The 26,362-nt window shown below is 42.2% G+C and overlaps 1 long non-coding RNA gene across 1 annotated transcript; it reads left to right on the forward strand.

Annotated features, from left to right (window-relative positions):
* Positions 1–252: 252 nt before the first annotated feature.
* Positions 253–15,353, forward strand: LOC138915796 (uncharacterized). The gene is made up of 4 exons (XR_011422083.1): positions 253–312; positions 2,105–2,173; positions 10,721–10,845; positions 11,323–15,353. It is a non-coding gene; the product is annotated as an uncharacterized lncRNA (long non-coding RNA).
* Positions 15,354–26,362: the final 11,009 nt, after the last annotated feature.

The following is a 26,362-nucleotide window of genomic DNA, read 5'->3' on the forward strand; positions in this document are numbered from 1 at the left end:
AGACTTTCCTCTAATATTTGTGGGGCCTGGAGCAGGAGTACAAATGGAGGCCCACATACTGTATGTTTAAATATTTAAATGGTATAGATCAAGCTAACAGACTGTTAAATAAAGTATGTTCTATCCTCTTACCTTGACAAATATATCTTCACAATGACCTGGAAGTCCAGGTTTGAATTTTAGATTTCTCTGAAGGTCCCAGAAGACTTATAAATCATATTTCTCTCTTTTTTTTTCCCTATTGCTTGGTTTCAGTACAAGAGTGACCAGTAATGATCTCTAGACCAGAATTTGAACATGCACATCCTTGAGGTATGTTTCAAACTCTGTATCTATTTATGATATGCAAATCATGTTTCTTTTTTGATAATGCTGATGACTGTGTCTATGAAAATGGGAATCCATTAGAATAACTGAAACCTCTGAAATAGTGAGATTTGTGCCTGTGATAAATGCTTTGACACAACTTGATTCCTTTGACAATCTAGATTTTGACCTGGTCTATTTAAATTCTGCTGGGAACATAATTTTCACATCAAACTTCCATTGTAAATTGTAAGATGAGTAAAATCTGCAGGTTTTGCACACAAATTTATTTTTTGCCTGACACATAAATCATTATTTTAGATTCAAAGGAATCTCATTGGTCAAATAGATCTAATAATGGAAATGATATAATAGAAACATTTACATCCTTAGAGAATGCACCTTAAGCAGTTTCATTTTGTAGCTGATATTTTTATTTCTGCTTGGGTATACGATTCTTGTTTGTCAAAGACTCCACTTTCTTTGTTAAAATGTAAAATGCATATTGGGCAAATGCTCCAGGGCAATTTGCATAAAAAGTGATGACAAAGAGCAATTAGTACTTCATTATTATGCAGTGAAATGCTACTTTGCTCAAAAGTGACTGTAGTTTCTCCCCCCACCCCCAACCCCCTTATAAAGCTGGTACAGCATTGTTCTAAAAATAGTACTTAAGAAACCTCTGTTTGTAAATCAGTGTCTTTGACTTTCCACTAGAAATCCAGGGGGGAAAATGCAAGCCCTAAATAAAGTTATTACCCCAGCTCTTTATAATGAAAAAGAAGCACCAGAATTCTGTTAGATAAGACAGGTCAGAAGATTGTAATGTCTCATCAAATTAGATCCATATCTCATTTTACCCCTTGGGCTCAGCTTTCAAAGCAGACCCAGATTATACATTGATAGCAACATCCCCCTCCCCCCCAACACACACGCTCTCACAGGCACACTCAGAAACAGGGTCATGCCACACACAGCTACGCTGCCGAGAACAAACAGTCCCAAGGTATCTCTAGTTAGGAAGCCTTGATTTTTGAGTACAGATTTCATTACCATGAAATTCCTTTAGGGCAAAAAAGAATTGCATCAAAGAAGCAGCGTGGAGAGGCAGACTTTGTAACTGTTCGCCCCATCACCTGTGTTACCAGGCTCTGCCTGTCTTTAATTGGCCAGGAAATGCTCATTTTGGGTTTGTTGTTTTGTTTTGTTTCTTTTGTTGAGCCAACATATTATCTAAGATTCTGCAAGCCAAAATGTGCCAGTACTGTGTGTGTGTGTGTGTGTGTGTGTGTGTGTGAGATAACCAAGTAATTGGATATTGGTGGGATGAGAAGAAAACATGGGAAACTACGAAACCTTTGGAAAATGACCCCATGAGGCTGGAGATGGACGTGGATTACAGTATTTTTCTTTGGAAGTCCTAAAGCAGGCTTGGTGAGGATGGAGTGGTAAACGCTGCCTTATTTTGGCTCTCTTGCTGCCTGACCCTCTGGGGGCCAGACCGGATCAATGCAATGCCTGCAGCCACATCCCTGGCCGGTATGGCTCCAAGATCGCTGACAGAACCTACTTCACTTCTATCCTAAGGGGTCTCTCAATCCTAGGAGGCTGGGATCAATCTCATCATCTGTAGCTTAGGCTCAGGGGCTCAGGGCTGTATGGCATGTCTCCAAGAAGGAAGGTGTGGGGGTCGACCCTTAGCTACTTTGCTTTATAAGCATAAGTAACTTAGGCGCCTGAATGTTCTTCACCCACCTCAGATTTTATTTACTTTCTCCTTTGTTTCTTTTCTCCTCAGGCCACCAGTGAAAAGACTGTAAGGTCATATAGCTTATACCATTTCAAGGAGTCATTGTCTAACCTGGAGGTAATGTACGATCATTTTATACACTGCCACAGATTCATTATGCATACAATTTTCCTTTAATTTTTAATGCATCCAAGTTCCTACTTATTTAACTTATAATGCAATTGGCCAGACATCTTCATAAAGCTATGAAAAGTGGCTCTAAAGTACTGTTCCATAGCACTCCAATCTATTAACCAGCTGATGAGACAGTACTGCTCTTAGCCGTGGGTGGGACCACTGCCTTGGCTCCCCTTACCTCAGGGGTCCCCATGATTTGTATGGCTTTCTTTGAAGGAAGTCCCCAGCCTGCAATGCTATTTGGGTAGGGTGTCCAAATCAGATCCCATCTCTCCCTTTCAGCCTGTAGGGTTGACCAGATATCCAGAGAAGCTCCAGCACTCATAATTGGAGGATGGTTCTACAGCCAAGGTTGGGCTTTAAGCCAGGAGAGCAGCCTGGTCAGCATATATTCCCATCAACAATGACCAGCAAGTTCTTTCTTTCTTTCTCTTTTTTTAAAGATTGGCACCTGAGCTAACAACTGTTGCCAATCGTTTTTGTTTTCCTTCTTCTCTTCCCCAAAGCCCCCCAGTACATAGTTGTATACTCTAGTTGTGAGTGCCTCTGGTTGTGCTATGTGGGACGTCACCTCAACATAGTCTGACGAGCAGTGCCATGTCTGCACCCAGGATCCAAACCAATGAAACCCTGGGCCACCAAAGTGGAGGACGCAAACCCAACCGCTTGGCCACGGGGCCAGCCCCCAGCAAGTTATTTCTTTTGTAAGACTGCACAACATTGGACCTCTAGCATGGTGCTGACGTGCTGATCTAGGATAATTCATTCACGAGGGATGAAGAAGACAAGAGTTTTCACATTGGGCAATAGATAAATACCCATTATTCTAAATCTTCTTCAGTAAATCACTATACCTCACATGGGTCCATTTTCAAATAAAATCATGTATACGTACATGGCCCTGCAAAACACATTTGCCTAGAGCTCACACCCCCCCCCCCGCCCCCAGGGATCACCCTGCCCTGGGGAATCACTGAACAGAGGCTGATATAGACCAACTATTTAGAAGGGGAGCCGCTGGAGGTGGAGAAGAGCAGGGAGAGAGATACAGCAATTGCAAGGCTGAGAGGACCCAATGAGGTGAAGTGAGAGCACTCTAGCCTGGGAATCACGGGATCTGGGTTCTCGTCCTGACTCTGCCATTTCCCAGCTCTATGTCCTTGATCCAGTCTCTTAATCTCTTTCTTCATCTATAAAATGTGGACATTCAATAGGACTATCGGAGACAGTGGTTCCCAAACCTGACTTTGCATCAGAAGACACATTTACTTCTAGGCTCACCTTCCCCCAAGTTTCAGATTTAGGAAGTCTGGGGGAGGGATTTGGGGATCTGTATTTTTCAAAAGCTCCCAGCAAATTTTGGCATGCAGCAAGGACTGGTCTTCATTCCTCTAAACAGTCTCCTAGCTCTAAAGGTTTGAGACTCTAACATAGGGCTGAAGTGATGAAGGCCTTGATGCAATGCCGGTGGAGTCTATAGAGGCAAGAAGAGAAGGAATATTTTAATGTAATGCCAGTGCTGGTACAAATTGATGGCTCGTGTCTGTAGGTATGTGCCAGGTATCGTTCTGAGTACTTTACACATCAATTCTTTATTATTCACATTCTCCAGATGAGAAAACAGAATTAGAGAAAGGTTGAATAACTGGCCAATGTTCAGTGATGATATTATTGGCAAATTGAGGGGAGGGATGGAAGTGGCAGGAATGGAAGGTATCTCCATGTTTTCAAGGCTGGAAGAGAGGGAGCACAATTTGGATGGTTTTGTGGCTTGTTTGCTTGCTTTGTTATGTTTTCTCGTTGGTTATGGTGGTAAGGGCATAGGGGATGGCATGTAATTAGCTATGATAGTGAGTTGTCGAGTACAAATGTCTGTAGAGACTTGGAAATATACCCGTGGGGATCAGATGAGCAGATAGGCGGGAGGTTATGGACTGGGAATCATCAGAGATGAGAGGTGCAGTTATATGAGTGGGAGAGTCGACTAACCTTCAGGACACAGTGGGCAGAATTTCTTGAGAGAACCAGCTTGGGAGGGGAAGCTCGGTGGGCAAGGCTCCAGCATCAACTCAGCAACTAAAATCCCCAGCCACTTTTGAAGAGCTGTTCTGTTATATAGTTTGGTCAGCAGCTCAGCTCCATATTTTCACCCACCAGAATGTTCAGATCAATACTCCCAGTCCTCATGATTTACTGAACCTGAATTTCTCTAACTGCTCCATTAACTCTTCGGAAAGGTTTCTCCCTCTGTTAGCACTGGATCATGATTTTCCATAAGATTTGCCCTTGAGCAAGCAGTTCTCTCATCATTCTCACCAGGGAAATCATCTGGCTTTCTCCCCCCTACCCTCTCCATCCTTCTTCACTTTCTTAAGAGCTCTGTTCATGAACCTGCATTTTGCCTGCTAATTAGTGTTTTTGAATAAACACTTGCTATCGAGGTCGGAATCTGTGGGGGTTTTTGCTCATGCCAGTTTGTGAGTTGCTAGTCCTCTGTGTCAGGTGGTATTTCTCCAACTTGCTTATTAAATTTAGGATCTTATTGTCTCCCTGTTTGTGCAGCAGAGACATTTTGGTGCTGAAGAGCTGGGTGCTGTAGCCCCAGGCTCTGTGTGCCCAGTCCTGTGTTCACGTTCGTGGTGTTGCACAGAGGGATCTGGTGGCCAGATAGCCCATAATAGAAGCTGAATTCACTCACATTGTGCCCCTTTGTCCCAAGGAATATTTTGTTCCTCTGAGCCTCAGCCTCAGCGTCATGAAACAGCATTTATCAAGCGCCTAATTGCCAGAGTGCTACAGGAAGCATTCCATGGAGTTTCACTGCCACAGTAGGGCCAAGTGTGACAGAGCCAGGCCTGAGCGCAGGAGGGAATTGCTATGGCCCTAGGTCTTGTCCACAGAGTCCTGCAATTTGACACACAAAAAAATGATGTCTTTCCAGGTATCCCTGGCGGTGCTGAGATACCTGTGTGGGGCTGAGGCATGGAAGCAGCGGTACACGCAGCGGTGGTGATGGTGTAGACACACACCCCCAGAAAAAGGGAAGGGGGAGCAAGCTATTTTATTCTCAGGAAGCCTGAAGGGTATGCTGCTGAGAGGAAGCTACAGCAGCAAGTGACACCCTCTTCAACAGTTTGCCAGGGTAGGAACAAATGTCAAAGTCCCTGCAAGTCATAGCATTTGGATAAGTGTTAGCATAGAGTTCTTGACTCTTAAGAGCCAATAAGCCATCTTGGGGTGACACAAACATGTAGATAAGGACATAACACATGACTACATAACAGGCATAGACAAATAAAGAAGTGGACACACATGAGAGGCAAGGGATGTTGTGTGTGTGTGTGGTGCAGAAGCCACACAATTGATAGGGTACAGTGGGGATTAAATGGGTTAATCCATAAAGTGCTTAGAGCAGAGTGCTCAGCCCATAGTGAGTGTTATATATGAAGCTGTTATATAAATGAATATAAATAAATAAATGTGGAACAAGTTCGAGCCAGCCCTAGTGGTCTAGTGGTTAAGATTCGGTGCTCTCACTGCTAGGGCCCAGGTTTGTTTCCCAGTCAGGGAACCACAACCACCTGTCTATTAGTTGTCACACTGTGGCGGCTGTGTGACATTGCTATGATGCTCAAAGCTATGTCACCAGTATTTCAAATACCAGCAGGGTCACCCATGGTGGACAGCTTTCAACGGAGCTTCCAGATTAAGACAGACTAGGAAGAAGGACCTGGCCACCCACTTGTGAAAAAATTGGCCACAAAAACCCTGTGAATAGCAGCAGAGCATTGTCTGATACAGCACCAGGAGAGAGGTGGGTGCAAAAGGTGGGGCCAGGTTCCACTCTGCTGTACACAGGGTCACTAGGAGTTGAAATCAACTCAAGGCACTAACAACAACAAGGAACAAACTCAAGTTAAGAAAGCTGGAGAAATCCCAGGGTGAGTGGATTTCTCCTTCTTCTCATACTAGATGGACTGGGGCAGCCCTGGAGTTGCAGTTCAGGAATACAGAAGGTTCAGATGTTCGGAATGTCCGTGAAAGGCTGGCCCTGACCCGCCTGATGTAGGGACATGATTCATCTCCAGGTATGTGCCTCTGTGCGGCATAGCACACCAACACACAGATAATTCTCTTAAGGCAATTCCTTAAGGGTTGAGGGAGTAGGGAGATGGGTATGTTTGCTTTGCTCCAGGCCCTGGAAACTTAACTCTAAAGGTAGTAACCACTGGGTCCAGGTATGTATAGATAACGATTCCTCGAAGGGGTGTTTAAAGTAAAATTTTATGAAGACCAAAGAATTTGTTGGAAAATCTTGAATTGCTCTCTGTCCTAAGATTGTACAACGGGTGGATTTTGAGTTCAGGCCACAGTCTCTCCTCACGAAGGGATTGCTAGAAGCCTCGTTGATCCTCTCCATACTCAGATGTGTCCATGTTGTTCTTGTCCCAGGCCTGTCTGCATGTTTTTGTGGACATTTGCTTCTTCGCCCCCTCATTACTGCCAGAGAGTTCTTGGTCTCAGTTGCTAATGGTGAGCACTGGAACAGGGTGCTTTGGCTCCCTGAATCCCTAACCTGAGCTCTCTTAGTGTGTGGTTTCTCTGGCATCTTTATTCTTTCCCATGCTATGGCCAGAGGAGGGCAGTTTTAATGCCCCTTAGGAGCTCTTTGGATCAGATTTCTGGATCGGGCAGCCCTGAAATACTTTCAGTATCGTGTTAGGAAACAGTCCCCAGGCAACAGAAATTTAGGGAATTACCATTTACCACTCAGTGGCCAATGACAGATGACTTTCGGGACCCGATGCTCTCCTCTGATGGATGAGAGCTCCCCTGGGGTTCACAGGGATCCCTGTGATGTCCAACCCCAGTCACCTAGGGAACCTCAGCTGGGATCACAGAATTGGCAGTTCCTGTTCAGCCATGTGGCAGACACTCCACAAACATCTATCAAGTTCATTGGCTGGTTGTCTTTGCCCTCATACGAACACGAGTTTGGGAAGGACAGAGATGTGTGTGTGTGTATGTGTGTGTGTAGTGTTACCACAGGAAGGCCCACTGCACAGATTTTCTAATTCCTTCTGCTGTACCTTGTTGGGTACCAGAATCTCCGTTTGTGCCATCATCAATGCATATATGTATTTTTTTCTGGCTTAAAATTCACCTCCCTAAAGCTTTCCCTGATTAATTCCAACATGTTCTGATGACTATTATATTGCTTTTTAACTTTAAAATTTGGTTAATACCTTTCTTGATATTTTTGATTTGTTGTATAGTATGTTGTTTATCATGCAATTAGCGCACATGGCTTCATTAGCGATATACCCAATAAAGACTATTGATGATGCTAGTGAGCCAGCAGACTGAAAAGTAATTTTGCAAAGCAAACCATGTTATCCAAGGAATGACAGAGAAAGGGAAAGACTAGCTCGATCAGTTCTCTTTAGTCGCAGATGTGTAGAAAGTGGTGTGTTAATATAGCACTTGCCTGGAAATAGATATTCGTAAGGCTATCACAAAGATTTTGTAGAAAAATACCAGTGCATCTGCTAAATCCTTTCTTTGGAACCTCCTCTCACTCTCTAATGTGCAATATGTGTATCTCTCTTAAGCTTTCAATTACCCGAAAGGAAGCTTCATGCCCAGGGTATAAAGGCATTTGCTAAGAATGATTGCTTGAGAATAAATATGAGATAAGAAAATGTGCCAGGCGGTCCACTCTCCACCTCCTTGAAGGGCTAGTTTTTGTGGACCTTTGGGAGGAATGATGCTCTGAGTACAGGACCTGTGTGCTAGTCATACCTGGAGCACTGGCACCCAGCCCAGGGCCCTGTCAGGGCGGGCGCTCAGAGGTTTATGGAGTAAATGATGGATATTTTAATTAGCTTGGATATCATCTTTTTGGTGCCTATGAGTGTGATATAGAACATGATCTCATTTATAACAGAAGAGAATGATTAAGCCACAATGAATTCTGTGCTGTTATTTTAAAATGCCCTAATTTAGCTGTGTAAGTGGTACCAATTTTAAATTTGTGTTGTTAGGTTTTTTTGTAAAAATGGGACAGCAATAATAGTACTAGCATAGATATATTACTTATGCATTAGGCACTGCTTTTAACTGAATTAATTCTAATGGTAACCCTATGAGTAGATATTCTCATTTTATAAATGGGGAAGCTGAGGCACAGAGAGAAGTTGTGATTTTTCCAGAGCTTAGCGGCAGAGATGGGATTTGAAGGCAGGCAATCTGGTTCAAGAATCCATGCTATTAGCCAGTAATTTGTAACCTCACACTCTGGTAAGAATCTGTTCATCCCAACGAGGTCAGATAGGGCATGGTTTCTTACTCAGGCATAAAATAAATGGTTATTCGTCTATCAATTAGGTACATCAACACTATGACAGTGGTAAGTTGGAAAGGACCAGGGACACCCAAAGTACTTGTTAAAATCATTTTTAAAAACTCTGAAGAACATCAAAAAGAGAAGGAAACAATGGTTGTTTATAATATGCCAAACCATTAATGTAGGACGATGTACATTTTTTTCCCGGTCGAAGATAAAAATCTTAACAAATGGACAAAGAAGAATTGAGCATCCAGGAAAAGCTGAGATGGTGATCCTCTTAGGAGATAATAACCAGGACGCATTGTCCATTATAGGTGAACTAAAATCATAGGATGCGATCTTTGAATTAACCAGGAAGTTAATACATCTTCTTGAACTGATAAATCTCTGGGCTAAGGTAATCAGAAAGATGGGACAAAGAAACCATTAGAGCTGCCACTTTAGAATTTCATTAGTTGAGAGAGAATGCCTTTCCTTAGAACTTAGAAGGAAAATATAGTTTTGATTAAAATCAAGGTTTTTTGCAATGTATTTCAGTAAGTTTTATAAAAATGTTACAAGGAGTGAATATCTATAAAAGTTTCAACAAAACCTGGAAGGATTTTATCCTGCAAAATTGTATGTAGACGAATTTTAGCATGTCCTACCATTTAGCGGGGGAATTACAAGTATTCCAGATGTTACTTTTGATCTTTTAATTCTCCAAGTTGTTTCTGATAATACCTTTTAATTTCACTTTAATAACCATAAGCCTTTTTGAAATAATAATACTGTCAGCTCTCAGATGTATGTGCTAAAGGAGATGCCAAGCTTGAAAAACAGAAATAATCCTTTCCGCTGGGCTGAGGCCCATGCCTCCCTCTCGAAGTTAAGTAACTGTGACAAAGGATGCACATCTGCGGCTGAAGGAGCCGATGGTGCCCTGTGTTGTTGGGCTTGGGGTACAGGTGGAGGGTGGTGTATGGAGCTTTTCTGCGCCTGGCCACAGATTCTCCTGTTAGTGCTGTTAGATGTCAGTTACTTTGGGATATGTTTCTGCCCCTATAGTGTGCACTGGAATAAGAAAATACTGTTGTGAAGACCACTTTTCTTCATGGAGTTCCCTATTAGTCACTTATTTCGCTGACATGAAAAAACACCATGGTAGCTCTGCAGCCTTGTGCCCAGATCTTAGCAGGCTCTGCTTCAGGACTGAGGCGTGCCTTCCCCTAGCTGCTGGGAGTGGTGGTTGACAGCTTGTGGCTAAGTAACCCCTCCCAGAAATTGCCCTCTGTTGAAGAGAGCTATTTTACCCCTTCATGCGGGCAGCCTGCACCCGATGACTGAGGTGGGGATACAAGGCCCTGCATCTTGGCTTCGCTTAGACAACTCTGCAGGCTCATCCAGCCTAAAAGGGCCCTTGTGAGATCAGTGGAGGCTTTTGTTGTGACAGAACACAGTCTAACTTCTCCTGCCCAAAAGGAGTGGTTCTCAAAAGTACTCCCCAGTAAACTTCCTGCACCCCAATCTGTTTCTGGGAGAACTGATCTGCAAGTCCTGGCAATATGCTCTGGGTGTGGAAGGATGGAGATCCACTTGGGAGCAAGATTCATACAAACTTTCATAAACTCTTTGGATAAGAGTGACATTTTTCTCATTTGCTTAAACTCTTTCTCTATCCCTTCCTTTCCCAAATTTCCTACCTTTGACTGATCCCTAATTCACACACAGGGTTTTCTGATAGAGATATAATTTGTGTTTGATGTAAAAAATCCAAATATTAGAGAAATAGGTATACATGCATGAGGGGCCACTACAGCATGCCCACTGGATAGTTAGCCACTATTTGGTAGAAGACCCAAAGTAGCCCCCTGCTTCCCTGCTCAGCTCTGAGTGTTGGGTAGCTCTTTTTTGTACATGACATTTACACTTTGAATAATATATCTGAAGATGAATGGGCATTGACACAGAATAATAATACTATTTGGAATTTATTTACAGGACACTTTCTGTCCATTATACTGATTTATTTTCCAGCATCCTTGAGAAAGCTTAACCGTGTTAGCCCCATTTTATAGATGGAGAGTAACTTGCTGAAGACACTGGAGTTTTGGGAAATTTCTTTCTGATAAGCTCCAATTTCTACGATCAATCAATAGGCTCAAGCCCATCATTCAAAGAAAACACCGGAAGAGACTAGGTGTTCTGTGAAATGGCGTATTCGAAGTCTCTGTCACTGAGAGAAGGATGTAAGCGCAGGATCAAAGCATCATCTTCAAAGAAGGTGAGGTACTGTTAAATAACTCCTGGCAACAGCTTAAGCACTAAGCATTGTAATTGCAGAGAGCAGGAGCAGAACTAAAAATAGAAAAGTGGATGGGGACAGGACCAAAGACATCATTGTCACTCAAATTTGAATGTCACTTTTTGACAGTATTTGAGCAATTGATTCTTGGTTTTCCATGCTAGGAATTCAGTAGTCACGCTTTGCTGTGACAGCCCTAGGAGCAGGGAGGGGGCAAGACCCTGTAAGAGGCCTGCCTGGAAGTAGTATAAAGAATGGAGAGTGAGAATTGTTATTAGTCTGTGTGCCTCTTTTCTAGTCAAAGTTCCTTTGAAGGAAAAAACCAGAAAGCCATTCAAGCTAGCTCCAATTTACTGAAATGTTAAAGGGGGATCTCATGGACAGGAAACACAACCAGACCCTGCTTCGTGAGAACCAGAAGGCCACCAGGAGCTAAGCCTCTCTCTCTATTTCCAGGAGCTGTGTGATCTCTGTCTCTGAAAATCTCCTCTGTTGACCTCTCATCGAAGCCAACTTCCTCTGCTTAGTCATCTTGCTTACTTCACCTAGCACAGTGCCAGTCCAGCTCTACATCATGATCTCCAAGCTCCAGTAACTGCCACCAACTGACAACAGTCTCCATATCTCTTCTGGCAAACTCTCACATGGAAGAGACTTTTCAGACCATATCATGCTTTTCTCACAATGGAGCAGCAGCTTTGGGTTGGAGAAGGGTCATGGGGTATAGAGGAGTGCAGAATAGATCCTTTAGAAGGGGCCATGGATGGGGCAGACAATGAGACCTATTTATTATATCCTCGCTTATCTATGTTTCCATCACAATCTGTATCATGCTCTATGATCTAGTCTAGGATACACAAGAGGGCGGGTAATCATAGCAGTGAATCACTGTGTAGAGTGTGGTGTCTGCTCTAAATGGGTTTATAATCTGGTTGATGAGATAAGACACAGCCCAAGAAAAGGAAACGAGTCATACCAGGCAGTGCCTGATGAGCATCAGATGACTAGCACAGACACTAGGGGTTTTTAAAGAGTTAGAGAAGGGAGAGATCATTGTGGGTAAGAAAGTTCAAGGAGGATTTCCCAAGAGAGGTGGGGACAGAAGTGGGTCTTGAGGGATGGGAAGGATTCGGAGAGAAAGGGGAGAGGAGAGGCTTTCTAGATTGGAGTGGAGGAGGGGAGAGTGGGAATGCATGATGCATGTTCAGGGCACAATGAATAGGCCAACGTGTTCTGGGCGCAAGATGTGTGTTGAAAAGTACTAGAAGCTAAGACAGGAAAAGAAGGGAGAAACAAAATTGTGTATGACCTTGAATACCAAACTAAATATTTTGGATTTGATTTTGAACATTTTATTAATGAGGTTTGAGCAGGGCTTGGCATGGTCAGGGCAGTGCTCTAGGACGACCCACTGAAGTGAAGTATGCCAGAGGCCAGAGATGGTCGAGAGGCCCTTACGACGTTGCCAGTAAGATGGGGCAGTAGGCTTGAAGATAAGGAGATGGAGTCAAAGATATTAGAAAGAAAATGGAAGCTCTGTTATTTAAAATCTCAGTTGCCTGTTTATAGTGCACTTATATGAAGAGATGCAAGCTCAGGGATGCAACTGGCTGAAGCTGTTGCCTTTAGCTACCTGCAGCCCAAATGCTCCTGGCTGTAGCCTGTGAGTACAGATGCCACCACATTAAAATTACTACCCGGATATTAAGAGCTCTGAGCCCCCTGTACACATAGGAAGTCCAGTCCTTATAGAGTTCCTCTCTTGATCAGTCAGGAAGCTTGGATGAAAACTCTAGTTAACTTAGGCAGAAGAGGAGTTTATTGGAAGCATGTCTTGTTGCTCATAAATGGATGGGAAGGTTGGGAAAATAATTCAGCCAAGGTCAGTTCATGCATTGGGATGCTGCCATTGGAGCCTCATCACCCTTCCCAATGAACCCTTGACTCCACTGCCAAGGCCATGAATAAACTCCTTCCCCAGGCAAGTCCCTGGAGGGCATGTGATTGTCCGAACCTAGGTCACGATCTCAAGCCCTGGATTACTATGAGTTATAAGAGGGACACCAGTTCCCCTTTAACTTCTGCAGAGGGATATGGGGCTATGTCTCCCACTAAGACCCACGTACTAGGTGATACTCTGAATTGGGAAGGAGGTTCAGATGCTGGGCTGCCAAATCATGCTTCTTCCTCATATTTCAAAGAGTCCCAAGATGGGAGGGTACTCATTGTTACTCTGAGTTATCTCCTTCCTCTCATAGCTGGTTAAGAAGGAGGCCCCCTCTGTGGCTTTCATGGTGACCCTGGGAGCTCACCCTTTATATTCAATGCATTACCAAATTCTGCCTTCAAAATTTATTCCCACTGCAGTTCACTTCTTACCTTTTGTATTAGTCTGCTCTGGCTGCCATAAGAACATACCACAGCCTGGGTGGCTTAGACAACAAGAAATTTATTTTCTCACTGTTCTAGAGCTGAGAACTCTAAGATCAAGTTGCAAGCAAAATAGGTTTCATTCTGAAGTGTCTTCTCTGTGCTTGTAGGCAGCTGCCATCTCTCTCTGTGCTCTCATCACCTCTTCTTCGTGCATGCATGGAGAAAGAGAGAAAAAGAAAGGTCTCTTCTTATAATGCCATTAATCCTATCGGATCAGGGCCCCACCCTTATAACCTTACATAACCTTAATTACTTCCTTAGAGGCTGCATCTCCAAATACAGTCTACACTGGGGCTTAGGCCTTCAATATAGGAATTTTGGGAAGACACAAATACTTGGTCCATAACACCTTCTCTATTTCCATACCCCTAATCTAGAGGTTCTCAGGTTTCAGGGTGCATTAGAATCACCTTGAGGAGTTGTTAATACACGTATTGCTGGTCCCACCCGCAGTTTCTGATTCAGTGGCGCTGGGATAGGGCCTGAGAATTTGCATTTCTGAAAAGGTGCCAGGTGATGCTGCTGCTGCTGGCTCAGCACCCCCACTTTGAGAACCACTTCCTTGGTCTAAACTGCCCGTCATCACTTATCTGGATTATCATTGCAGCTTCCTCACTAATCTGCTTCCACTTCTACCTCCATTCTCCTCACAGCAGCCAGAGTGATTGTTCAAAAATGTAAATAAAATCATATTCTCCTGCTTAAAACTCTTCAATGGCTTCTGACCACCTCTACATGGTCTACAAGGTCCTGCAAGATATAGCTTCTGCCAGCTCTGCAAACTTTTTTTGTATGTGTGAGGAAGATTAGCCCTGAGCTAACATCTGTTGCCAATCTTCCTCTTTTTTTGGCTTGAGGAAGATTAGCCCTGAGCTAACATCTGTGCCGGTCTTACTCTACTTTATATGTGGGTCACCACCACAGCAAGGCTGACGAGTGGTGTAGGTCTGCACCTGGAATCTAAACCCTTGAACCTGGGTTGCAGAAATGGAGTACACCAAACTTAACCACTAGGCCATGGAGCCAGCCTCTGCAAACCTATCCAATATCATAGTCACCACTTCAGCCACTCCAGCTTCTGTTCTCTATCTTGAACACGTGCTCCCAGGCCTTGCACTTGAATTCCTCCAGGATGCTCCCCCTCACCCCAAGGGAAAGCTGGTTGGCTCTTTCTCATCCTGGACGATTAGGCTCAGATGTTACCCCTTTCTAAGGACATCCTTGAACACCCTATCTGAAGTGGCCTTCTGCAGTTTCTATTGACTTCCTCACTCTTGTTCTTTCCCTTCATTGTAGTTACCACAGTCATTAATTATCTTGTTTATTTATTATTCTATTTATTGTGATCTCCTCCACCAAGATGTAAAAGGTGGTTTTTTTTTTTTTAAAGATTTTATTTTTTTTTCCTTTTTCTCCCCAAAGCCCCCCCGTACATGGTTGTATATTTTTCGTTGTGGGTCCTTCTAGTTGTGGTATGTGGGATGCTGCCTCAGCGTGGTTTGACGAGCAGTGCCATGTCCACGCCCAGGATTCGAACCAACGAAACACTGGGCCACCTGCAGCGGAGCGCGGGAACTTAACCACTCGGCCACGGGGCCAGCCCCTGTAAAAGGTGGTTTTAAAATAAACTTCATTCCTCATATTAGCTCCAACCACCCTCATCCTCTCTTCTCTCTGTCTTTCGGCTTCTACAAGCTGCTCAGAGCCTCTTGCTGCAGCACCCGGTCAAGCTGATGGCTTCAGCACTGACCCAGTCCAGCAGCAGAACTTTCTCCTCATTATCAACACGTACTTCCCTCTTTGCCCAGCCTCTGAAGACTCTGCTCTGCTGCTGGGTGCTGATGGGTAGTCAGTGGGTAAACAGATTAACTGCTTTAACTTTGTTTGTGGTTAAAAGGTACCAGGACCCCTGTGATAATAAAACCAAGCTGTATCTAAGGGATATAAATAGGAGCAACAAACCCTTTTTGAACCTGTACAAATTCAGGTGTTTACATAAGTGTGTACTTTGTTATGAATTTTGTGTAAGGATTAAATAAATTGGAATTAAAAAATACTATTGGAATAGCAGGGTTATGGAAACCTAAAAAGTGAAACTTAGGAGATCCTGAAAAACAGGTTGTGAAATGGCTTTCACGTTGGTCAGCTGAAAGTTTGACATTTGTCTCTTTGTCAAAGCATGTGGTTATGTAATAGGAAACATTGCAGCACCAAAAAAAAAAAAAAGAAGTTTATTTACAGACCTCAGAGTTGCATTCAGTAATGTTCTTGGTCAAGATCAAAACGTGGAATGTTTTTTCCATTCAGAAAAACAGAGTCGCTTTGCCTGAGTCATGACTGCCCACTTTTTTCCATAGGGTTGAGTACTATTTGTTGGCTGAGGTTGACGATTTTCTGAAGACTTTGTGGTTGATGAGCTCTATTTATGGCAGCAATTGGAAAGGTAAATTTAGGCAATATTAGGAAGGAAATACTTGGCTTGTTAAAAAATAGAAATCAACCACTGTAGCAAATATTTTGTAAGGAGCAAAAAAGCTGAAATCACGAAAATTGTCTGGCTTTCCCAATGCCTCTCTCTCTCCCTCCAATAATCACAGTTTCCCTGAATTCTTCCTTTGTCTGGCTCTTAGAATTTCCACATCCTCACTGGTTTGAAGTTCACACCCTGGGGCGGTGCTTGGCATTGGTCCAAGCTTCTCTACTTCATTGCTATTGATCAGTCTTCTTGGAACAGCATTTTGATGGCCCTCCCTTCTCATCAGGACTTGTGTCTTGGGATAGTAGGCAAACCCCGACTCCCTAGTCTAGCATCAATAACCCTCCATCACATGTAACTTTTACAAAATTGTGGTAAAACATACATAACGCAAAATTTACCATTTCAACAATTTTTAAGTGTACGACTCAGTGGCATTAAGTATATTCACAATATTGTACAACCATCACCACTATCCATTTTCAGAATTTTTTCATCTTCCCAAACAGAAATTCCCTACCCATCAAACCATAACTCTTCATCTTCCCCTCCCCCAGGCCCTGCTAACCTCTATTCTACTTTCTGCCTCTACGAATTCGCCTATTCTAGGTACCTCATATAAGTGGAATCATACACTATTTTTCTTTTGTGTCTGGTTTATTTCACTTAGCATAATGTTTTTAAGCTCCATCCATGTTGTAGCATATATCCGAATTTCCTTCTTTGTTAAGGCTGGATAATATTCCACTGTATGTATAACCACATTTTGTTTATGCACTCTTCCGTTTATGGACATTTGAGTTGTTTCCACTTTTTGCCTTTAGTGAATAATGCTGCTAGGAACACTGGTGCGCAGGGATGTGTTTGAGTCTCTGCCTTCAATTCTTTGGAGTCTATACCCAGAACTGGAATTGCTGGATCATATGGCAATTCTATGTTTACCTTTTGGAGAAACCCATCACATGGTCTTGACATGCCCACACCTTTTATTCTCATTTTTCCTTTTGGCACCTCTTCTCAAGGTAGGCTGGTTCCCAGCACATTCCCTGGGCAGATGCATCCTGTGACTTCACTCAAAGAACGCAAAATGCTTCTCCTCTTCACTACCGTCAGGTGGTCATGCTCCTCAATAAGTATTAACTCAAGCTCTTCCTCCTAATGATAAGAAGTCCCAGCATCTGCAATCTACAAGGGAAAAAGTAATTATAAGACAAGCATTAAGTCTTTGCTTTTTCTCTCAAGAAAGCACACACCACCACATTCTAAAAACCCTCTTTACCTGTCACTCTCAGTTTCCTTCACCTGGATGGCAATGGCTCCCTAAGAGTCTCTCCCTCTTTCCTCCTCAAACTCCAACCCCTCAAGCTCCAACACTCAGGCTTCTGTCCTTCTCCCTTGCCCACCACATACACCCTTCTTTCTACAGACCAATTTACCCTCTCAGGTTTTAACTTTTTGCCGTGTTTTCCTCATTACCTGGACCCTGCACAATTGACAGCATCTCACTGTTGACCCAGAAAGAAGAGTCACTCTCTATAAAGTTAGGGAGAGGGGAAAAATGCGAATACTCATACATTAATGATTTCCCCCTCTTCTATACTCACCTTGGAAACGATCTTCACTTTCCTGCATTGTAAGAATATTATCCCCAGATAAAAATCTAAGCTACATGAGAGGAGATTTAGGAGTCTCTTACTTCTTTGCTTAAAAAATCTCATTGTTAATAACACAAATTCCTTTCCTTGGCATTCTGCATTCCCCCACATTCCCAATGGGTTGATCTCAATCTGCCTTTCCATTCCTATTCCCCACTACCATCCCTTGTGCCCTCCAGGCCCTGATTAATAGGACTTGCAGCTACTTCTGAAACTGTCCTGCTTTTTTCTGTCTCGTTTTTTCCTTTTTCCACTTACCTTCTTTACTCTCCTCTCAAATCTTCCAATTTCTACCCATCTCTGAAGCTCGAGGTCAAATGCTGCTAGTTCCATAAAAATAGCTGTTGCAAGGATTAAATAAAACAAGGTATGCAAATGGTTTAGCACAGTGCCTAGCACATAGTAAGCCCTAGATAAACAGTTTATAACAAATACTTTGCCCCGTACTATTATTATTTTTGTAAACATCTCATTTACAATTTAGAAGCTTTTCGGTCTTGTTCTTTTTTTGTATGTCCTACACAGCCTATAGCAGTTTGTATTCATTTGGCAACATAAAACCCAATCAATGGCTTAGACAAAAAGTGGAATTTATTGGGTCACATAATTGAGAAGTCCAGGGCTTTTCCCTGTTTCTAAACTCAGCTCTGCTCTCCTCTATGTAACATTTGTTGAGCATTGACCAGGTACCAGGTACTGGGCAAGGAGATTCATCTAAGTTGTCATTTGATTTAATCCAACACAAATCTGTGATACAATTGTCATTATGCCCATTTTAAAGATGAGGAAACTAAGAGTGAAGAGGTTAAGTGATCTTTCCGGGGTTGTGCAGAGCTAGAATTCCAGCCCAGGTCTGCCTCACCCAAAAGCCTGTGCTCTTCTCCAGTCGTTCATGGCCCCTGCATTCTGGACAGCTATTTATCTCTCTTCGAAGATCACTGGGGATGGAAATTCTATAATCTTTCCCTGCAGACTGTTCCATGTTGTGTAAATCTGAGGTTAAGAAACTCCTTGATCTTTCCATTGTTTAAGTGGATTGCGTTCCACCCCTTCTGTCTTCTATAGAAAGTGGAAAGTCACTGAGCACTATCTGCAAGAAGATCTTCATGGATTTGATGGTAGTAATTAAGTAGCCACTTAATCTTTTCTACTTTTATGTTAAAGGGCTCAATCGCTTTAACCTTTCCTTAGAGAGCCTGTTTTCTGATCCTTTGACACAGGACACATTTTTGCCTAAGCTCTGGACCTTGCTTTTCAGCCAGAATATGACTTGAGGCAGCTCTTGGATCCAGTTTCCCTGACCTCTAGAAGAAAACAGACTCAGCTGTGTTGACTATCTGCTTTCCCCCAGTGGGACCTCTGGGTGCTGCCAAACCCTCTCTACTGCTGTGACCTCCCACATATACACACACAATGCCACCATCACTACCCACAAGCAACACACATAAAAACACACAACAACACATACCTCCAATGACAACACACACAAACAAGAAGAAACACACAGAAAAACACATGCCCACCCCAACAGCATACACAAAAAAACAACACACACCCACACCAACAACGCACACACAACATACACTCTCAAGGAGACAACACACAAAAAACACACCCACACCAACAGCATGCACACAAAACACACACACACCGCAAACAATATACACACATCACTGCCAATACACACACCCCAGGCCTGTGCTGAAGGCAAGGTTTTGCTTCTCAGTAGCAGCCACTGGAATCACCTTCTCTGAACTGACGCAAGGGAGCTGCCTTGGCTTCCTCCTGACTCTTGCAGATTCACGTCATTCTTGCTTTGAATACCTGGCAATCTAATGGCTTTATTTCTTCGCTCCCACAGTAGACAAGAGAGGAATGTGATTAACTGTTTTCGAATGTCAAGAAGTGAAACAGAAACTAGAGCTGGTTCCTTGATACCTTTGTCTCTCCACGTTCTGGACTGTGGAATGATCCGGTTTCTGGTTTAATTGGCCTGTGACCTGTAGGCATGGACGCAAGCATTTCTGGCTTTCTTCGAACATATCACAGAAAACTTAAAAAGAAGAGGAAGAAAAAACTCTGGATACCGGGTAATGGATGATTTTGTGTGTGTGTGCTTTTCTATAGTTGACAGAATTTCTGCAATAAACGTGAATTCATTTGGAAATCAGAAAAAAATCAATAAATGTTAAAATTAATTCTAAGTGGTTAAAAAATAAAATGATGGCCAAATCTTTATCAAGCAGATACAAATAAAAAGAAAACATGAGTGGCAGTCATAATTAGACAAAGTAGAATTCATCATAAAGCAATCCTTAGGATAAAGGATCCGTTTTGGCATTTTATGTTGATAAAAGGTACAATGCAGAGTGAAAACATTACAGTGATAAAAGTCATGTGATGAAAGCACGGCATTAAATATAAACAAAATTTGACGGAAGGAGAAATTGACAGACAAACAAATTGTCAGTAGGAGACCTATACCCCAGACTTTGACAACAAAAAGAGAAAAAAAGGACAGCAAAGTTCGAAATACTATAGTTATTAAAGTTGATTTACAGGCAAATATTGAATTTTATTTTCTAACAGCAAAGAATAAGCCTTTTTAAAAAGTATTATTTGAAACCCTGAGCAAAACCAAAGTGTATAAGGCCACAAAGAAAACATTCTTTTAAATGTTTTTATTGAGATCACATTGGTTTATAACATTGTGTAAATTTCAGCGTACATCATTATATTTTGGCTTCTGTATGGACTGCATCCTGTTCACCACCAAAAGTCTAGTTTCCATCTGAAAACTTTTATGCAGAATGCGACAAAACCAGAAGAAAATTACACAAGTTTAAATAAGAATAAAAACGTCTAAACTCTCAACTACTTAGAAATTTAAAAAATTCTTTATAAGGATTTCATAAAAAAAGAAATTCAAACAATAATTGCAAGCTATTTAGAAAGTAATGAAAATCAGAATATTATATATAAGCATTCATGGAATGTGGCCAGATCAGTACAAAGGAGTATGTTGAGGGCCTCAAACACTCTCATTATTAAACTGGAAATAATGAAAATAAACAAACTAAGCATATGACTAAAAAAAATTAGCTATAGAAGAATAAAACAAATTCAAATAAGCAGAAATAGATAAGAAAGATAAACACAATTTATGAATTAGAAAATAAAGTATAATTGATTAATCCAAGTGTTTTCAATATTTTTAAAGGCTAACAAATGAAAATATTTGTCACCATTCAAATCCAGGGAAAGAGGAAATACAAACAAATAATATTAGAAATGGAAAAGGGATATGAACATATTGCAGAGGAGATTCAAATGGAATAAGATAATATTGTATGTTAATGCATGTGAAAATATTGATAAAGGGATGATTTTCTGAGGGAAATTGCTAAAATTGATTAAGTAAATTATCCATATGAAAAACCAATAACTTTGAAAAGGAATTGACAAAGTTATAAAAAAAAGTTCCTTCCCCAAACTCTCCTAGTCCAGATGGCTTACCAAAGAATTCTTTCAAGGTTTCAGAAAATGTATGATTTCTATGTTATGCAAACCACTCAGGAACATAAGTAAAGTTTGAAATCTACCAAGTTTTGTTTATCTGTTCACCAGTTGATGGTCATTAAAAAACTAGTGGACCCAGCAATTTCACTCCTAGAATCTACCAAGAGAAATGAAACATGTATCCACCTAAAGACTTATATGCAAATGTTCATAGCAGCATTATTGCTAATAGCCCCAAAGTGGAAACAACCCAAATGTCCATCAACTGTTGGAGAGATAAACAAAATATGATACGTCCACACTAAAGAATTCATCAGAAAGGAATTAGATATTGAATTAAAAATGAATTAAATATATGCTATTACAACATGGATAAACCTCAAAAACATTACTCGGAGTCGGGCACAAAACATTACATGTAATTCCATTTCTATGAACTGTCCAGAAAAGACTCATTTATAGAGACAGAAAGCATATCAATAGCTGCCTGAGGACAGGAGTGGGAGTGGGGATTGCCTACAAATGGGCTCCAGGGAATTTTAAGGGGTTATGGCAACTGTCTAAAATTGGAATGTCTTAAAATTGTCTTAAAATTGGTCATAGTTACAAAACTCTATAAATTTACTAAAAGTCTCGGCATTGTACACTTGCAATGAGATTTTATGGTATGTGAATTATACCTCCATAAAGCTACTAAAAATAGCTAGTTATTAAACAAATACAAATTAATATCAATAAGATGCCATTAACAGATGGAGGCATCTATCTAATTGGTAAGATTTAAAAAAAAATTAGTGTGGTAAAGATTCAATTTGAAGGACACCATCACATACAGCAATTGGGATATAAATTGGTACAATGCTTATTGAAAACAGATGCTGAGAATTTTCAAAATGTTAATAGACTTTGACTCATTAGTTTCGTTTGAGAAATCTATCCCTCCAGAAATAACGAGGTGTGCTGTAAAGGGATGTGCGTTACAGAATTTATGATAACTACAAATCTTTTTGTTAGTGCCGTTGAGTTGATTCCACCTCCTAGTTACTCTGTGCACAGCAGAGCGAAACACCCCACCCCGATCTTTTTTTGTGCCATCCTCTCACCTTCTGACGCTACATCAGACAATGCTCCGCTGTTGTTGATGGGGTTTTCATGCCTAATTTTTTTGGAATTGGGTGGCCAGGCCCTTCTTCCTAGTCTGTCTTAGTCTGGAGGCTCTGCTGGAACCTGTCCACCATGGGTGACCCTGCTGGTCTTTGAAATACGGGTGGCAGAGCTTTCAGCATCACAGCAACATGCAGCCCCCACAGTATGACAACAGATAGATAAGTGGTGTGGTCCCTGACTGGGAAAGGAACCCTGGGCCACAGCGGTGAGAGCACTGAATCTTAACCGCCAGGGCTGGCAAACTACAAATTAGAACAGTCTAAGTGTCCAACATTAGAGAGATGGGTACGTAAGTCATAGTATATCAAATAATGCAATTTATGTGGTTGACAAAAGTCATATTTTCAAAGACTACTTAAGAACATAACGGAATACTCAAGAACTAGCATCACATGGAAAAGAAAAGGAGGATCTAAACTCTGTATACACACTAATCCTAAATGAAAAACTAAGTGTCTGTTTATGATTGCTAGGGCCTAGGCCAAGGGTTAACATTTATTCTTTGGGTGATGTAATCAAGGATAATGTTATTTTCTTCCCAATACTTTTTGTTTTATCTAAATTCTTGACAATGAGCATGTATTGCTTTGTCATTTGCAAATAAGAAATTGTATTGGCAAACTGTAAATGTTATTAAAAACCAACAAAAATGGGGGCCGGCCCCGTGGCCCAGTGGTTAAGTGCGCGCGTTCAGCTTCTGTGGCCCGGGGTTTGCCAGTTCGGATCCCGGGTGCAGACATGGCACCGCTTGGCACGCCATGCTGTGGTAGGCATCCCACATATAAAGTAGAGGAAGATGGGCACGGATGTTAGCTCAGGGCCAGTCTTCCTCAGCGAAAAGAGGAGGATTGGAAGCAGTTAGCTCAGGGCTACTCTTCCTCAAAAAGAAACAATAAAAATGAATAGAATGGAAATGACCTCTCTCTCTCTACCCGCTCCAAATGCAGCTTTCAGACGGGAAGACGAAGGCCCATGTGCAGTCCTCACCAGTGGAGCTTCCGTTAAGCGAGGAGGCAATGGTGAACCCGCCCCTACTTTGCCTTTTTCCCGTTTCGAGGGAGGCTTAGGGACAATTGAGTCAACTTGGTGTGTGTTGAGGGGAGCTATTTCGAGCAATGGTGGATCTTTAGGACTGAGAAGCACTTTCCATTTTTGAGTGAGGGGTCTTTTGACAACCTGGCCCCGCAATGGCTGCAGTTTGGCCTCCTGTCTTCAGCGGTGCTGTTCTGTTGTAAATAACCAAAGGACCTATGTTTCAAAACGCTACATATGTGGAAGACGAACTCCACCACCCAACAGCCATCCCTGGTGGCCCCCAGGCCCATGAGTACATAGACCCCCTGGGCTCTGAAACGTAAAAATCCTCCTTCTGGATCCCTTTTTACTTTGAGAATTCAGTCGTTTGCGTAAATAACTTGAACGTGTGAGTTGCGTCAGGGAGGCAGATAGGAATCAGAGCGGCAAATAGCACAACCGCAAGGAAGGGAAATAAGCAGACAGCAACTAACTGAGGAAAGTCCAACGCGAAGCAGCCTCGGAGCTAATGAGTGGGATGTGCCAAGCCATCCCTCTGAAGTCACGTTATTAGCTGCTCCACAAACATTTTCCAACCTAACTTTTTAAATAATTAAACAAATGAAAAAGAAACCAGGTTCTCGTATAAAAGCTCCTGGGGCTTTGGTCTTTATTACTAATAAACTTCCATCAGCGTCTCATCACCCGCCTTGACAAAGTGTGGGAGAAGCCGCCGGTAACGAGACTGTGCCGCCCTGATGAGCGCGCTCATTAGGGAAGCCACTGGGTTTGAAGACCCGCCCCAGCCAATCTGATTGCGAATTTTATTGAAATAATTTTATAAACAAGTCTTCAGACAAGGTTCAGTCCTGACGAATCCTCCAAGCTCATTACCACCCTCAGGAAGACATCCGAAGAGATAAAAATAAAAGTCGAGGATTAAAACAACGCTTTCACCTTAGGCAAAACAGCCTCCCCGCCCTTCAGATTTCTCCATCTGTAAAACAAGGATAATGATGTTTCCCTCTCCAGCTCAGTAGAAGAACTGATGCTGAGTTATGGAGAGCCTTCTTGGCGGTTGGGGAAGAAAGTAACGCAAAAACCTGATTATTTTTAATAGTATGAAGAACATAACGGTGATAAATAGATGTCTGATCTTTCTTAAGATGAGGTAAAAATAATGTAAAGGAGAGGCATACATATGGTGTGATAAATCAGCAGAATATCTTGGAAATTCACCTGGCTTGAATTAGAAAGCTGTTCTCTCTCCAACGTTTTCTCTGATATTAAGAATTTTTTAGTCCAATAACATTTCACCATCAAATCGTTGAATGTATTTGTTGTGGCTGCTACTAGTAACCCGAGTGACCGTAGAAAGATGCTTGCGTCGGAAAGCAGTGGGGTAGCCATCTTATTTTCCCAGGTGATGGGAACAATTTCAGAACCGCTGGGCTCCTCTACCCCTCACCAATTGTCTAAGTCAAAAGGCAGAAGACTTTGAAATCCCTATTGACCACGAACCGCACAGGCTCAAAAGAGAGGGATGTGCCTGAATGTTAAGATAATTCCGCAGAGCCAAACTCAAGAGTCTGCACAGAAGCATCACATTGAAAAAGTGTGAAAGAGCTGGATGGGGCTCAAGAATGATCGACATATCCCTTTCAGACAGTAGGTGACAGCATCTTCTGCTTCTACCCGGTTTCTTATTTTTGCATCAAGCATAAATAGTAAGTGAAGAAATGTAATTCCATTGCAGAGCTTCAGGTTCCTGAGATTAGATGAAAGGGACCCTTAGCACTGGGGCACAAAGACTTGAAAAAAAAGGCAGAGACTAAAGGAGCCATAAAAAGCAAACTTCAGTTGGAAAATCTCGTGATCCGAGTGGCTGATTTGAGCTTCACAGAGTCGCCCTGAGCATATATTACCCTGGGTTCAGCTACTCCGTGTACTGTCAGATATTTCATATAAATCATCAAAAAGTCACTGGCTACCAGAGCCAGGTTCAAATGGATTGAAGGGGACAGTGAGGCACCTGTTTTCAAGCTGGGAGATGTAATGAGAGGGTGGCTCTGCTGATGCGTTGAGAGATGACGATGCTCTCGTGAAGGGTTTAAGGACAGTATCCATCGCTAAGTCTCTGTGTCTACCCCACCCTCTTCCAAGCCCATCTTTCTGGCTCAGGATCTTTCCTGTGCTTATTTTATTCTCCTTTTTCAATTCACGGCTGCCACATGCACATATTAAGGGGCTCAAACTTGCCTTCTGGAAAGTGGAGTGCCTTGCTGGCCCTACGCTCTGGCCTCTCCTTGGACATAGCAGGCCCAGGGTGTTTAAGATAACAGCATTGCACAGTGCAAACGGCCCCCACAGTGGAGCCAGAGGAACCTATGAGATCATTTGGAAAAGCTTGTGAATTCACTGCCATTTGCCTACTTGGCTTTGGATGAAAAGCAAATCTTAAAGCTGCTCAAAATGTGTCTGATTCATCTGTAACTGAGAATGAGACCAATCATGGATAAGAAGTGAGTAAAATCCTTGTGATCACAGAGCCAAGAGAGCCTATTTTAAAGCACTTAATGTATTTTTTTTCTTAAAGATATATACACCAACTGTAATTAAGCTCCCCCTTTCCTTATGATCTTGGCAAGATGTTAAAAAAGAGATAGAGGGAGGGAGTTGACTTGCCAAGTGGATTTTTCTAAGCGTTCTCAGCTCTAATTAAAAAAGTCCTTTGTGCAAGGCCAACCAGCAATCAGATTCCTAATTAGAGCTGAGCAAAATGCCGTGGTGAACTGTGGGTTTCTCCGAACCCAGGGATCTGGGGAGAAAGTCTGTCCATCTCAACAGAGTTGTGTTTTGAAGCACATACACACCTGAGTCCTGAAAGGCTTGTGCGTGCGAGGGCCATGGCACAACTCTAAGCCTGTTGGGTCAATTCCCTTTTGGCCTTGAAATGGCTCAGTGGAATCCTGTGTTGTTACCTCTTTTTTGTTTGTTGGTTACAATATTACCAGGAATTGTGCCTTTTTAAAAATTCGTCTTCAGGATCCGGGATTATGTGATTTGAAACTTAAGTATATCGAATGCTGGTATTTCGTGGTTTATGTCCAGATAAAGGAGACTGTTATGCCATTAACTGGATTTCCCTGGGAATTTTGGGAATCCTAATACTAAACATGCACATAGTACTTACAACATGCCCAACACACAGCTCTAAGATCGCTATAAATAC

Source organism: Equus caballus, chromosome 10 (assembly GCF_041296265.1).
Source record: "Equus caballus isolate H_3958 breed thoroughbred chromosome 10, TB-T2T, whole genome shotgun sequence".
Taxonomy (NCBI): domain Eukaryota; kingdom Metazoa; phylum Chordata; class Mammalia; order Perissodactyla; family Equidae; genus Equus; species Equus caballus.